The sequence below is a fragment of the Lissotriton vulgaris genome, chromosome 1_1, assembly GCF_964263255.1.
Source record: "Lissotriton vulgaris chromosome 1_1, aLisVul1.2, whole genome shotgun sequence".
Taxonomy (NCBI): domain Eukaryota; kingdom Metazoa; phylum Chordata; class Amphibia; order Caudata; family Salamandridae; genus Lissotriton; species Lissotriton vulgaris.
The window spans coordinates 562,811,554-562,825,502 of NC_141685.1; positions in this window are offsets into that span (position 1 = coordinate 562,811,554).

The following is a 13,949-nucleotide window of genomic DNA, read 5'->3' on the forward strand; positions in this document are numbered from 1 at the left end:
TTTTGATTTCTGTGATGGGGTTGCTTCCAATCTCCATGTATAAGTTTGGGTCACTTAGGTGTTCATTCATGGTGTCTTGATAATAGGATTTGTTTAGGATAACAGTTGCACCCCCTTTATCAGCCTTTTGGCATATGATGTTTTGGTTCTCAGCTATAGATTTCAATATTCCAAATTCTTTCTTGGAGGTATTCATTTTGTGTGGCTTTTGTTTGGTGTTCAATTGTCTTAGATCTTTACTACATAATTGCTCGTATAGGTCTATGGTTTTGTGACTGATGGGAGGCATGTATGTACTTTTGACTTTTAATCCCTTTAGTTCATCTGTTTCCATTGAGGGTTGTTTTTCCACAATGTTTTCGAAAAAATGTCTGAGGCGAAGTTTTCTTGTTAGTTTGAACAAACTTACTTCCAACTCTAGAGTATTTGTATGAGCTGTTGGAACAAAGGACAATCCTTTTTGGAGAGTTGCTATTTGAATTTCGCTGAAGTTGTAGTCCGATATATTCAACACTAAACTTTGCTGGTTTGTTGTTGTTTCTTTTTCTCTTTCTTGGTTAGTGTGGACCGTGTTTGAGGTTGGTTCAATCCTGTTTCTCTTTCTGCGTCCCCTCCGGAGTCTTCTGTTTCTATCCGGCCTTCCTCTAAAAAAGGAACCGCTGTTGATGTAGAGGCTTGATCTTGGGTTTGTGGGGTCTTTTGAGAAATGTTCTTTTTTGGAGGGATTCTTTCGCTATCAGTAGAGGACGTGTCCGTGTGAGAAGTATATCCTTTGGATTGTCGTTTCCTTGCGTATACTTCAGCCCATGTGTAGACTTCTTGTAGTTTGTAGTCTAAAGTATCTCTTTTATACTTGCGCAATTTCCGCTCATTTATTTCTTGGGTGTGTTTTATGAGTTGGGTGTTAATGTCCTCTAAGGTTGTAGTTAGTTCTTCTGGTGTACATAGTTTGGATATTTCTGTTTTGGTTTGTTCTATTTCTTGAGTAAGTTCCTCCAATATTAATGCCAATTCCTCTATGATTAGTAGAATAAGGTCTAGACTGCATTTGTTTAAAATTGCAAACCACTTTTCCGTGAAAGTTTTGGAATTTTTACATAGGCTGGGTTTGAGAGCGATCCTGAGGCCTCTGGGGATCCTTTGCGCTTTGTGGTATTTAATCATAGTGGATGCGTGCATTCTCTGGTTGATCTCCTTGCGGGTTAAGTACAGTAGGTGTCTTAGTTGTTGTTCTTTATTTTTAGTATACACTGGTTCTTTGCTAGATGGTTGTATTAAAGAATAGATTTTTTCACTGGCGTCTGTTGCATATGCAAATGTTTCTGCCCTCCTGTCTGTGGAGGCTGTGATTTCTTCGTATTGCATGATTAGTTCGGTGTGCGTGCTTCTATCCTGAGCGGCGGGTAGAATAATATATTGAAAGTGTAGGGTAGAGCACAGCTTATTACAACTGTAGGTTCAAGGTAGTTTTCGTGCCTCCGGAGCTCCCTCCCCGTCTGGAGGGATATTTAATACGACTTTTAGTAGCAACTTCACCTAACTCGGTGTGGTTGTCCCTCCGGGCACCGATTTGTGCTGATTCAGCTCTGAGTTTTCTTGTTATTTAAACTTTAAATTCATTTGAAGGTTCAAAATAAAGATAATTATTCCTTGGTTGTGAGTGTGTTTCTTTTATTTCTCATAAAGGTATTTCACACACAAAAAAACGTTTTCTTTGTATTCCACATGAATTCCAATGCATTTCGGCAGTATTATTCTGCCTTCATCAGGGAAATAGTAAATCTATGAATTAAAAAAAACACAATTTCAATCTATTGTACTGTTTGTTTAAATTAAACATATCTAGCTAACGAACAATTGCTAGTCTGTGAATAAACTCGCTTCTTATGGAGATTACTTCTGTACGTTGTAAGACTCATTCCGATTTATAGCATTCTGTGTACAACAAGATTCAATGCTTTAAAGATGCGTGTTGCAGGTTCTATGTTAAAATCTGTCTAGATTTTCCGGCTGTTGCTTATTGCCGTCTACGCGGCGCTGGTTACAATGTATTCATCAAAACCTCGCATTACGCGCTGGTGGAGTATTTTCACCCCGTGTAAAGAATTCGTCTCCGTTAACACACAGCTAAACCGCGTTTTAAAAAAGCCCAGGAGTTAAAGGTTTTACGCGCTTAATCGCCTAGCTCTTCTTTTACTCACTTTCTTGGCGTTTCTAGCGCTCGCGCCATTCCTCTACGGACTGCTGGAAGTTGCTTGCGGTGTTTACGCCCCTTGCGCCTGCGCTTTGATATGCTGGTTCAAAAATCGGATTTTTTCATTACTGATGCTAGTTTGAATGTCCTAACTCTCAAACCCAGCCTATGTAAAAATTCCAAAACTTTCACGGAAAAGTGGTTTGCAATTTTAAACAAATGCAGTCTAGACCTTATTCTACTAATCATAGAGGAATTGGCATTAATATTGGAGGAACTTACTCAAGAAATAGAACAAACCAAAACAGAAATATCCAAACTATGTACACCAGAAGAACTAACTACAACCTTAGAGGACATTAACACCCAACTCATAAAACACACCCAAGAAATAAATGAGCGGAAATTGCGCAAGTATAAAAGAGATACTTTAGACTACAAACTACAAGAAGTCTACACATGGTAACCAGCGCCGCGTAGACGGCAATAAGCAACAGCCGGAAAATCTAGACAGATTTTAACATAGAACCTGCAACACGCATCTTTAAAGCATTGAATTCATGTGGAATACAAAGAAAACGTTTTTTTGTGTGTGAAATACCTTTATGAGAAATAAAAGAAACACACTCACAACCAAGGAATAATTATCTTTATTTTGAACCTTCAAATGAATTTAAAGTTTAAATAACAAGAAAACTCAGAGCTGAATCAGCACAAATCGGTGCCCGGAGGGACAACCACACCGAGTTAGGTGAAGTTGCTACTAAAAGTCGTATTAAATATCCCTCCAGACGGGGAGGGAGCTCCGGAGGCACGAAAACTACCTTGAACCTACAGTTGTAATAAGCTGTGCTCTACCCTACACTTTCAATATATTATTCTACCCGCCGCTCAGGATAGAAGCACGCACACCGAACTAATCATGCAATACGAAGAAATCACAGCCTCCACAGACAGGAGGGCAGAAACATTTGCATATGCAACAGACGCCAGTGAAAAAATCTATTCTTTAATACAACCATCTAGCAAAGAACCAGTGTATACTAAAAATAAAGAACAACAACTAAGACACCTACTGTACTTAACCCGCAAGGAGATCAACCAGAGAATGCACGCATCCACTATGATTAAATACCACAAAGCGCAAAGGATCCCCAGAGGCCTCAGGATCGCTCTCAAACCCAGCCTATGTAAAAATTCCAAAACTTTCACGGAAAAGTGGTTTGCAATTTTAAACAAATGCAGTCTAGACCTTATTCTACTAATCATAGAGGAATTGGCATTAATATTGGAGGAACTTACTCAAGAAATAGAACAAACCAAAACAGAAATATCCAAACTATGTACACCAGAAGAACTAACTACAACCTTAGAGGACATTAACACCCAACTCATAAAACACACCCAAGAAATAAATGAGCGGAAATTGCGCAAGTATAAAAGAGATACTTTAGACTACAAACTACAAGAAGTCTACACATGGGCTGAAGTATACGCAAGGAAACGACAATCCAAAGGATATACTTCTCACACGGACACGTCCTCTACTGATAGCGAAAGAATCCCTCCAAAAAAGAACATTTCTCAAAAGACCCCACAAACCCAAGATCAAGCCTCTACATCAACAGCGGTTCCTTTTTTAGAGGAAGGCCGGATAGAAACAGAAGACTCCGGAGGGGACGCAGAAAGAGAAACAGGATTGAACCAACCTCAAACACGGTCCACACTAACCAAGAAAGAGAAAAAGAAACAACAACAAACCAGCAAAGTTTAGTGTTGAATATATCGGACTACAACTTCAGCGAAATTCAAATAGCAACTCTCCAAAAAGGATTGTCCTTTGTTCCAACAGCTCATACAAATACTCTAGAGTTGGAAGTAAGTTTGTTCAAACTAACAAGAAAACTTCGCCTCAGACATTTTTTCGAAAACATTGTGGAAAAACAACCCTCAATGGAAACAGATGAACTAAAGGGATTAAAAGTCAAAAGTACATACATGCCTCCCATCAGTCACAAAACCATAGACCTATACGAGCAATTATGTAGTAAAGATCTAAGACAATTGAACACCAAACAAAAGCCACACAAAATGAATACCTCCAAGAAAGAATTTGGAATATTGAAATCTATAGCTGAGAACCAAAACATCATATGCCAAAAGGCTGATAAAGGGGGTGCAACTGTTATCCTAAACAAATCCTATTATCAAGACACCATGAATGAACACCTAAGTGACCCAAACTTATACATGGAGATTGGAAGCAACCCCATCACAGAAATCAAAAGAATCTTGTTGAGTATCGTACAAAAAGCCTATGACCAAGGTACCATCACGGATAAGACACTCAAATATCTTACCCAAGAACATCAGAAAACTCCAACCATTTACCTAGTACCAAAAGTACATAAAGATCTACTAAAACCACCATGCAGACCTATCGTGTCCACCAAGAATAGCATCCATGAACCAATAGGAAAATATCTGGACAGATATCTCCAACCATTGGTATTGAAAACTAGATCATATTTGAAAGACACCACAGATTTTCTAATCAAATTATCCCACATTCGACCAGAGGATAACATGATAATGGCAACCATAGACGTAAAAGCACTTTACACATCAATACCACACCAACAAGGCTTGGAAGCCATAGAAAGCGCCCTTTTGACAAGTGAATATTCGCAAGATCAACAACTTTTCCTTCTAGAACTAATGCAGTTTACACTGCATAACAGCTACTTTGAATACAACAAAAAATGGTTTATGCAACAAAGTGGAACGTCGATGGGAAATTGCGCCGCCCCGGCGTACGCAAATCTGTTTATGGCAGAGTTTGAAGAAACATACGTATTTCAAGACACAATTTGGAACAACAACATAGCCATGTATGTACGTTTCATAGACGATATCTTTTTGATATGGAAAGGTTCCCAGAACATACTTCAAAAACAAATACAAAATATGGACAGGCAAATTGATCAAATTGGGTTCACATGGAACATCCAAGAAACCAGAATTGAATATCTTGATGTACAAATAACCAAAGAGACAGAGGCATTTGCTACTAACCTATTTCGAAAACAAACAGATAGGAACAATTTACTGCAATACCACAGCCATCATCCCCCAGCTCTTAAGAAACACCTCCCATACTCTCAGATGCTACGGGTGAAGAGAGTGGTCTCTAATGCCTCCAAATGTGAAGAACAATTGAAAGAAATGACACAAAGATTCCTATCTAGGGGATACCCCTTAGATATCACTCAAACAGCAGCTATACGAGCCCAACAGAAATCCAGAGAAGACTTATTAACTCGCAAAACACCGACATCCTCTAACCGCATAACATGCGTTAGCAAATTCTCCACTGTCAGCTATCAATTTAAACGAATCATCAAAAAGCATTGGCCAATGCTCACTATTGAACCGGATTTCAAAAGAATTTTTTCAGAAGAGCCAATTTTTGCACATACGCGTGCAAAAAATTTAGCAGATTTTTTGAAACCACAAGAAGAACATCCAACTGCAAAATCATTTCGGGGCACTGTCCCGTGTTATAACTGCAACACATGCAACAATATCATTAAGGGTGCAAGTATAACACATCCACAAAGGGGTTATCCCATACCTCTAAAAGTGAATGCAACATGCGATTCAAGTAATTTGATTTACATGATCAAATGTCCGTGTGGAGACGTGTATGTTGGACACACCGAACGAAAACTCAAAGTTCGTATCAACGAACACAAGAGCACTATCAGACTCAAAACTCAGAAAACTGCAGTAGCTGAACACTTCACACTAAAGCAACACACAGTCAGCCAACTCAGAGTATGTGTACTAGAAATATTGCCCAAAGTGGAAGGACCTATGAACAAAACCAGACTTTTAAAACAGGAGAATTACTGGATTTACAACCTGGGCAGCCTGAAACCCGGGGGACTCAATGAAAGAACCGAATTTTTGTGTTATTTATAATTATCAGTTTTAGTTACATTGGTTTATCATCCCATTAGTAGACATTACCTTTGAGCATATTATCAGCTTGCAAGCGCATTAGCAGCACATTGTATATAGTGGTACCGAGCTCTGGCACAGATCCCCTATGTTAGAAACGTTAATAAAGTTAGGACATTCAAACTAGCATCAGTAATGAAAAAATCCGATTTTTGAACCAGCATATCAAAGCGCAGGCGCAAGGGGCGTAAACACCGCAAGCAACTTCCAGCAGTCCGTAGAGGAATGGCGCGAGCGCTAGAAACGCCGAGAAAGTGAGTAAAAGAAGAGCTAGGCGATTAAGCGCGTAAAACCTTTAACTCCTGGGCTTTTTTAAAACGCGGTTTAGCTGTGTGTTAACGGAGACGAATTCTTTACACGGGGTGAAAATACTCCACCAGCGCGTAATGCGAGGTTTTGATGAATACATTGTAACCAGCGCCGCGTAGACGGCAATAAGCAACAGCCGGAAAATCTAGACAGATTTTAACATAGAACCTGCAACACGCATCTTTAAAGCATTGAATCTTGTTGTACACAGAATGCTATAAATCGGAATGAGTCTTACAACGTACAGAAGTAATCTCCATAAGAAGCGAGTTTATTCACAGACTAGCAATTGTTCGTTAGCTAGATATGTTTAATTTAAACAAACAGTACAATAGATTGAAATTGTGTTTTTTTTAATTCATAGATTTACTATTTCCCTGATGAAGGCAGAATAATACTGCCGAAATGCATTGGAATTCATGTGGAATACAAAGAAAACGTTTTTTTGTGTGTGAAATACCTTTATGAGAAACAAAAGAAACACACTCACAACCAAGGAATAATTATCTTTATTTTGAACCTTCAAATGAATTTAAAGTTTAAATAACAAGAAAACTCAGAGCTGAATCAGCACAAATCGGTGCCCGGAGGGACAACCACACCGAGTTAGGTGAAGTTGCTACTAAAAGTCGTATTAAATATCCCTCCAGACGGGGAGGGAGCTCCGGAGGCACGAAAACTACCTTGAACCTACAGTTGTAATAAGCTGTGCTCTACCCTACACTTTCAATATATCATTTTATAATTCAACTGGGTTTAGTACATTTGATTTATTAAAAAGAAATTTGGTCTGGATCATCGCAACTTTTTTAAATACTTACAAATGAGAGATTTTTTAACAAAAAAGGGTGGCGGCAACTCTGCACTTTACGGAAAATACAATTAATTGAAATGATTACCCAAAATAATACAATTAAAATTGGGGAAATATACATTAATCTGATTACCATGTTGCCTGACGATTTAGACAAACATATTCAAATTTGGCAGAACCTATTAGATATTCCAGAAACCTCTATTCAGATGGGCTTTGATTATTTTCAATCACTCCTAATTTCAACTAAACTACAGTCACATGACTATAAGACTTTTTTCCAACTATATTATACGCCTAAAAGAATAGCTAAGTGGAGTACAGGCAAGGGGACTCAATGTCCTAGATGTTCACTACCGGAAGTCGATATAATACATATGTTTGCCACTTGTAAGGAACTCTATATTATAAAACAGGAGATATCCACTTTTCTTTCTAGAATTTTTAAAACTGAGATAGAGATAACTATTGCTGAAATAGTATTCGGGGTAGATGGTGATACACGACCGACGCACACACGGGGATTGATATTTGTTGCAATGGCAGTATTTAGAATATGTCTTGCATCAGCCTGGCTTGACCTATACCCACCTACATTTCAACAGTGGCAAGCCCGTTTGTTAGCAACCTATAGTTTGGAAATTGCTATATACAGTCGGAAGGGTCGGAATAAGAAAAAGATAGGGTTAGAAATTTGGAAGCCCTTAGCACAATGGATTGAACATACTGATTAAACAAGGATGTACATGATGTCATTATATTCTAATTTGCTCAAATTATAATTTTTGCATAATTATCCGCTTATTCTGACCTATGTTTATGTTTATGTTTTTGTTTATACATTCATTTAACTATTATGCCTGCGTTAGGGTGGGGTGGGGGTGGGGGGACGGGTTGCTTCAATAATGTAAAAACTCCATAAAGATTGTTTAAAAAAAATGGTTACTCTGCAAAATAACTTTAAACTGCAGGGGAAACATAAAAATACAGTTCCTCCGACTCAATAGCTCCATCCTGGGCTACCGCAATACTGAATACAACAGAGTCTAGCAATTGCAGCCAACCGCACCGTTACAGATTCACTTAATGAGTCGATAGACTCGGTGACAGCACCTTTCATGTTGAGTCCAACATAGCGATGCGAGTCGGTCGAGGCAACCGTTGCGGTTGCAAGATGAGATGGAAGCGTGCAGTGTCCTCACGATTCCGTGCAGGCAGTGGCTCATTAACAGAGTTGTGGAGACCAAAGCTTGCCTTGCACGGTGAGACGCCGCTCAAAGTGGTGCTGGTAGGTCACGATGCAGCGACGGAGCCGGTTGATGTTTGAGTCGGGCTGCGGCTGAGTCGATGATGTCAGTGCAGTGATTAGCAAAGCGGTGCAGAGTGAGGTGCCTACAGGATGCGGTGCAAGCAGGTTGACCAGAGTTGCGTTGCAAAACGAGGCAGTGCTCTCTACAGTGTCTTCAGAATACAGAACCCTTTTCTCCTGTGGCAACTGAAACCAGCAGTTCCAGAGACTGTTCCCAGAAGCTTGGTGAGGTCTTTATTGTTCCTGAGCCCTCTTAAACAGGGGGCAAGCTCCACTTAAAGCCCTTAGAGATACCTTCTCAAGCAGGATACACACACAGTTTTTCTCCTTGGCAGAAAAAGCCACTGCAGGCCAACTGCAGACAGCACACTGCAAAGGGGCAGTACTCCTCCTCAAGCTTCTCCAGCTCTCTCCTTGGCAGAGATTCCTCTTGAAGTCCAAAAGTGATCTAAAATTATTGGGTCTGGGACCCAATACTTATACAGCAAAATTATTTGTTCTCTGATGATAGAGAAGCCCTGTGCCCAGTAAAAACCAGTTCTGTCCTCTCTGGTGCAACTTCCTGGCAGGGGGTGGAGACAGCATTGTGTCAGACAGACCGGGCCCATTCAGATGAAAGGAAATCTTCTCCCCTAGTCTAAATGCAGCCCAGGTCCATTCAGCCCAGCCCTGACTCATCCAGACTCTCTGGAGCACCTGCTCATCCCCAGACCCAAATTCCAAAGCCAGACAGTCAATACACATCCTAGCAGAGGCACACTGGATGGCTAAGCAAGAAAATACCTGCCTTCTAAAAGTGGTATTTTCAAACACAGAATGTAAAAATCACCTTCCCAAAAATATGCGTTTTAACAGGCTGAGTTCAGCAAACTATACTGTATTTAACTACCTCGTTCCCAGGGGTAGGTTTGTTTATAAGCTGTTACAATCAAACTCCCCATCTATCCCATGGGAACAGGTAGCATGTAATAGTGAAAAACAAAATTGGCAATATTTCACTATCAGGACACGCCACACACATCAGGGAATGTCCTACCTTTCACATGCACTGCACCCTGCCCACAGGGATACCTTGGGCCTACCTTAGGGGTGACTATTATGTAAGTAAAAGGAAGGATGAGGTCTGGAAAGTGAGTGAACTTGCCAGGTTGACATAGCAGTACTAGATTGCACACAGGCTGCCTGTGTAGGTGGCACAACCAGTGCTGTAGGCCCACTAGCAGCATTTGATTTACAGGCCCCGGGCACTCACATTGCGCTGTACTAAGGACTGACTAGTTAATCAAACCAGCCAATTATGGAAAGACCAATCCATACATACAATAATTTACAAAGGGAGCACCTTCACTTTTGCACTGAACAGCAGTGGCATAGTGCCTAAAGCATCTAAATCAGCAAAAACGAAGTCCAACACACAGCAAAAACACAGGAGACTGAGGCAAAAATACTGGGGAAATACATGCCAATGATGACAGGTCTAAAAACCCTCTTTACCTGCCATGTGGAATTCGGATTTAATTGGACTCCGCCCTTTGATGCTTTGACAATTGATATGGGCTGAAGAAGAGACAGCTTTTAATCGATATAATATGTTGTCTGTCCTTGGTATATGGACATTACATACCCTGGATTAAGTATGCAAAGATAGGGCTTAAATGGGTAAGCCACTTTTATCTTCCAAACTACTGCTTCATTTTGCATCAAACAGGTATTGAAGATCTGTTTTATGGAAAATGCCAGGACCATAAAATCTTTGAGATTTCAAAACCTAAGGTTATTGCATACATGGCCAGTTATACTACTCATGATAGGGAGAATATCTTTTATATATTTCTGATGCACATCATAGGTTTCTTTTAACATCATGTTCTACATTTATTAATAACTTTTCCGGAGAGAAAGCTATGGAAGAACCTGCCATGCTGTAGTTGTGATAACCCGTCATTGCAATCTACAATGCACTTTATTACGTTTTGTCCTTGTTCTTCAGCACCTAGGGAACAATTTTTGTTACCATTATTTTGGTTTTTATAAACTTTGCAATAATAATCCAGTATAACATTTATTACAGCAACTTTATAGTGATTTCAATTTGTTTTGGCGTTTTTAAATTCATTCAACGTTCATTCAGAATACGGACTCTGCTATTATAAATTATTATAATAGAATCTTTGGTAATGAGATCTGACTGAATGTAAGTGATTCTATTATAGTATTATTGATAAATGTTAATTTATGTATTTTAATGCTTCCACATGAATAAAGATTATGTGAATAGCTGACATTGATGTATAGATTTGTCTGCTACTTTTGTAATGTTTTACGTTACATATAACATTTTAAAAGATGTAACTCATAATAATGATCTGTTATAACGATATTTACATGCCTCACTCCATATCCATTGCTTCTGAAAGCAAGTCTCGCTATATAACTAAAAATCCAAACCTACTTGATTTGTCAATGTTTGCTTAAACGTATGAATTGTGTATGAAATATTGTCTTACATGAGATCAGTTGCAAAAGGAGCAAAGAGAATTATATCGACTATAGATTGTTTGAAAGAAAGCATTTCAATATGTGATGAATACCAAACGTTTTAAATATGAGCCATCCAATCTAAACCTGTTGTACTGTGAACAATGCCACCTGCTGAGGTTAACAATATTTGAGGGCAATGAGTTCACGTGGCTCACTGTTTTCCATGACCTGCTGGGGATTTACAGAAATCGCCCACAGCTCAAATCCTTATTGCGCTCTTTGTACTTTATCTATCACTATGTTCTGTGAATTACAGGTGCATCAGACAATGTGATCAGAAACATATACACAGGATATGAGTAGTGGAACAAACCATGAAATCATTTTTTCAAAATTCTCCTTTATCCTGAAAATAAAATGCACATTGAACAAAAACAATGAAAACTGAAATATGTCAATGTATATATATATATATATTTCTTTAAAAGAAATATGTATAAACAAAAAAACTTGAGGTGTACACTTGTATTCTAATCTGAATAAACGTCTCCTGCTGGAATGATGTTTTCATTAGACTATCAATTCCATGTTAGTATCACAGGGATGAGACTTCATCTTGCCTACTTTCCACTGTAACCATTATACTATGATGTATGGTGCTTCAACCCACCAATTCACCAAGATCTCCTTTTTTTGTTCCTCCATCCCTGATCCCTGCAATTGCTTGCTCAACCCACTGATATCAAAGGTGAGAGTAGAGGTGTGCCCCCTATCCAGGTCTATAAGTACTTGAGAATGAAGGTTTTCTCCAAGCAATTTCCAATAGGGATTTTGAACATGGCTCTAGCAAGAAAAACTTGACTGAATGACACCAAAGTTGGCAGAAAGCTAGCGCTTGGTCTAGAAAGAGTGCTTTTTGTAAATTAGTGTACATATGTTCAGTAATTTTGGAGTTATTAAAAAAAGTTTTATAGATATTTACCACCCCAGGACATTTGGAGTCAGAGCGGAAAAAAACGGTTTTGTCAGGTAGATAAGTAGCTACAAAGATGAAGACAGGCATGTCTGTTGGCATCCTTGTCCTGTCATCTGTAAACAGGGGCACTGGGATAATTTTACAGTAAGGCACAGAGAAAGTCCTGCTAAAGGAGGTGATGAACTATGAGAAAGTTATTAGGACTGTGCAGTCAAATTCCAAACAATCACTGGCTAGTGATTAGGATAAATCTGACACCTTTACAATGACCTCTTCAGAACAATCCTTAGCATAGGAAGAATCCATCTGAAGAATATGACCCTGCTGGAAGAAGAATCCTGACACCTGGTACCTGCAGGAAAAAGAGGATTCACTGAAAGACCCAAGGCTCTTGAATCCTTCTAACACCCCTGGACTGTAACTGCTGTCCGATGGTCAGGTGGTTGGCCTCCTGATTACCTGCTTTAGGGAGGAAAGATTCAGAAGAACTCACGACTTCAAAATGACCCAGCTGGCTAAAGAGGGCTAGATCCTGAAGGAGATCTGGCTGGAGAAAGAGCAGTTTCCTAGAAGCCTGCCCAGTGGATCAATTTTCCTCCAGGACTGACAGAAGAATCTTTCCAAGTACTTGGAGACTAAGGGGATGGTTTAGATTTTGTTGACTGGATGCACTGCAGGCAGGGCAATTGAGTAATTTACTACATCACCTTAACTGCACCTCTGCTTGACAACTTATGAAATGACTGCCAAGAGGCCCCTGACAATTATTTTCCCAGGTTCTTACAGGGCTCCATCAATATGACAGAGTCATGTACCAAAGCTTTTTCTTTTTTCTTTTAAAAAAGAAAAGCCCAAAGCAGGATTTTCTTTTCATAAAATTAAAGAGAATGTGCCCCTCTTGTCATGGGACATTATCAGAAAAACATTGGTTCTTAATAGAATTGTAAATGTGAACTTGATGCAAGGATAAGCAAAACGCTTCATGTATTATAAGTCACAGCAGCTGGAATCAGTGATATTTATGAAGAAGTTATCTAATTTAGCACATTGTAATGCTTCGTCCCATTCAATATTGTTTCGTTTGAATAGATTATTTTTTCAAGATTTTTAGGGGGAGCAGGTAGTCTGGCTGTACCATCTACGATGGAGTGAGAGCATATTGTAGCCGTGGGCACTCCCACTGACCTTCTCCCACACATTTTCTCTGTACAAATCGACTGGAATAATGTCAGAGCAGTACTGAACTAAATCGTCCTCAACATTATTATTGGTTGCGTTGCCTTCCGCATGCATCCTTAGGCCATGCTCAAATTTGTCATGCAAATGGTGTAGAGAAACCTTCAATTTCATATCTTGCCAGGGGGTGCTTTATCTTTTTCGGGCTATTCCATTGATGCCTGAAGAAAAGGTCCTCAAAATTCTTGACTCTCTTATGCCCAAATTTATGTGGCAACAGGGCAAAACCAGAAGATCCTTGAAGCTTTTGTCACTACCACAGAACAAAGGTGGACTAGCAGTTCCAAACATTCTGCTATATCTCTGGGCTTCATTTCTCCAACAGATGGCCCCCCTTTTTTATGAGAATCCTAGCTCAGAGACTATGGAGGATTCACCTATTTCATCTATATACGAGCTATCCCTAGGGGAAAAAGCTAAAGGTCTTTTTCTGAGACAAGTAGAGAGAAGCTATTACAAGAAAAATAAATTCAAAGTTATCACGAGGGCCTGGACAATCTGGTTAAGGATTACGAAGTATACGCACATCCCAAAGCTTAATAGGTATTCTCCCCTATGGCATTCTAACCTTCTTCCCGAACTAGGGAGGGATGTTATTGCAAAGAAA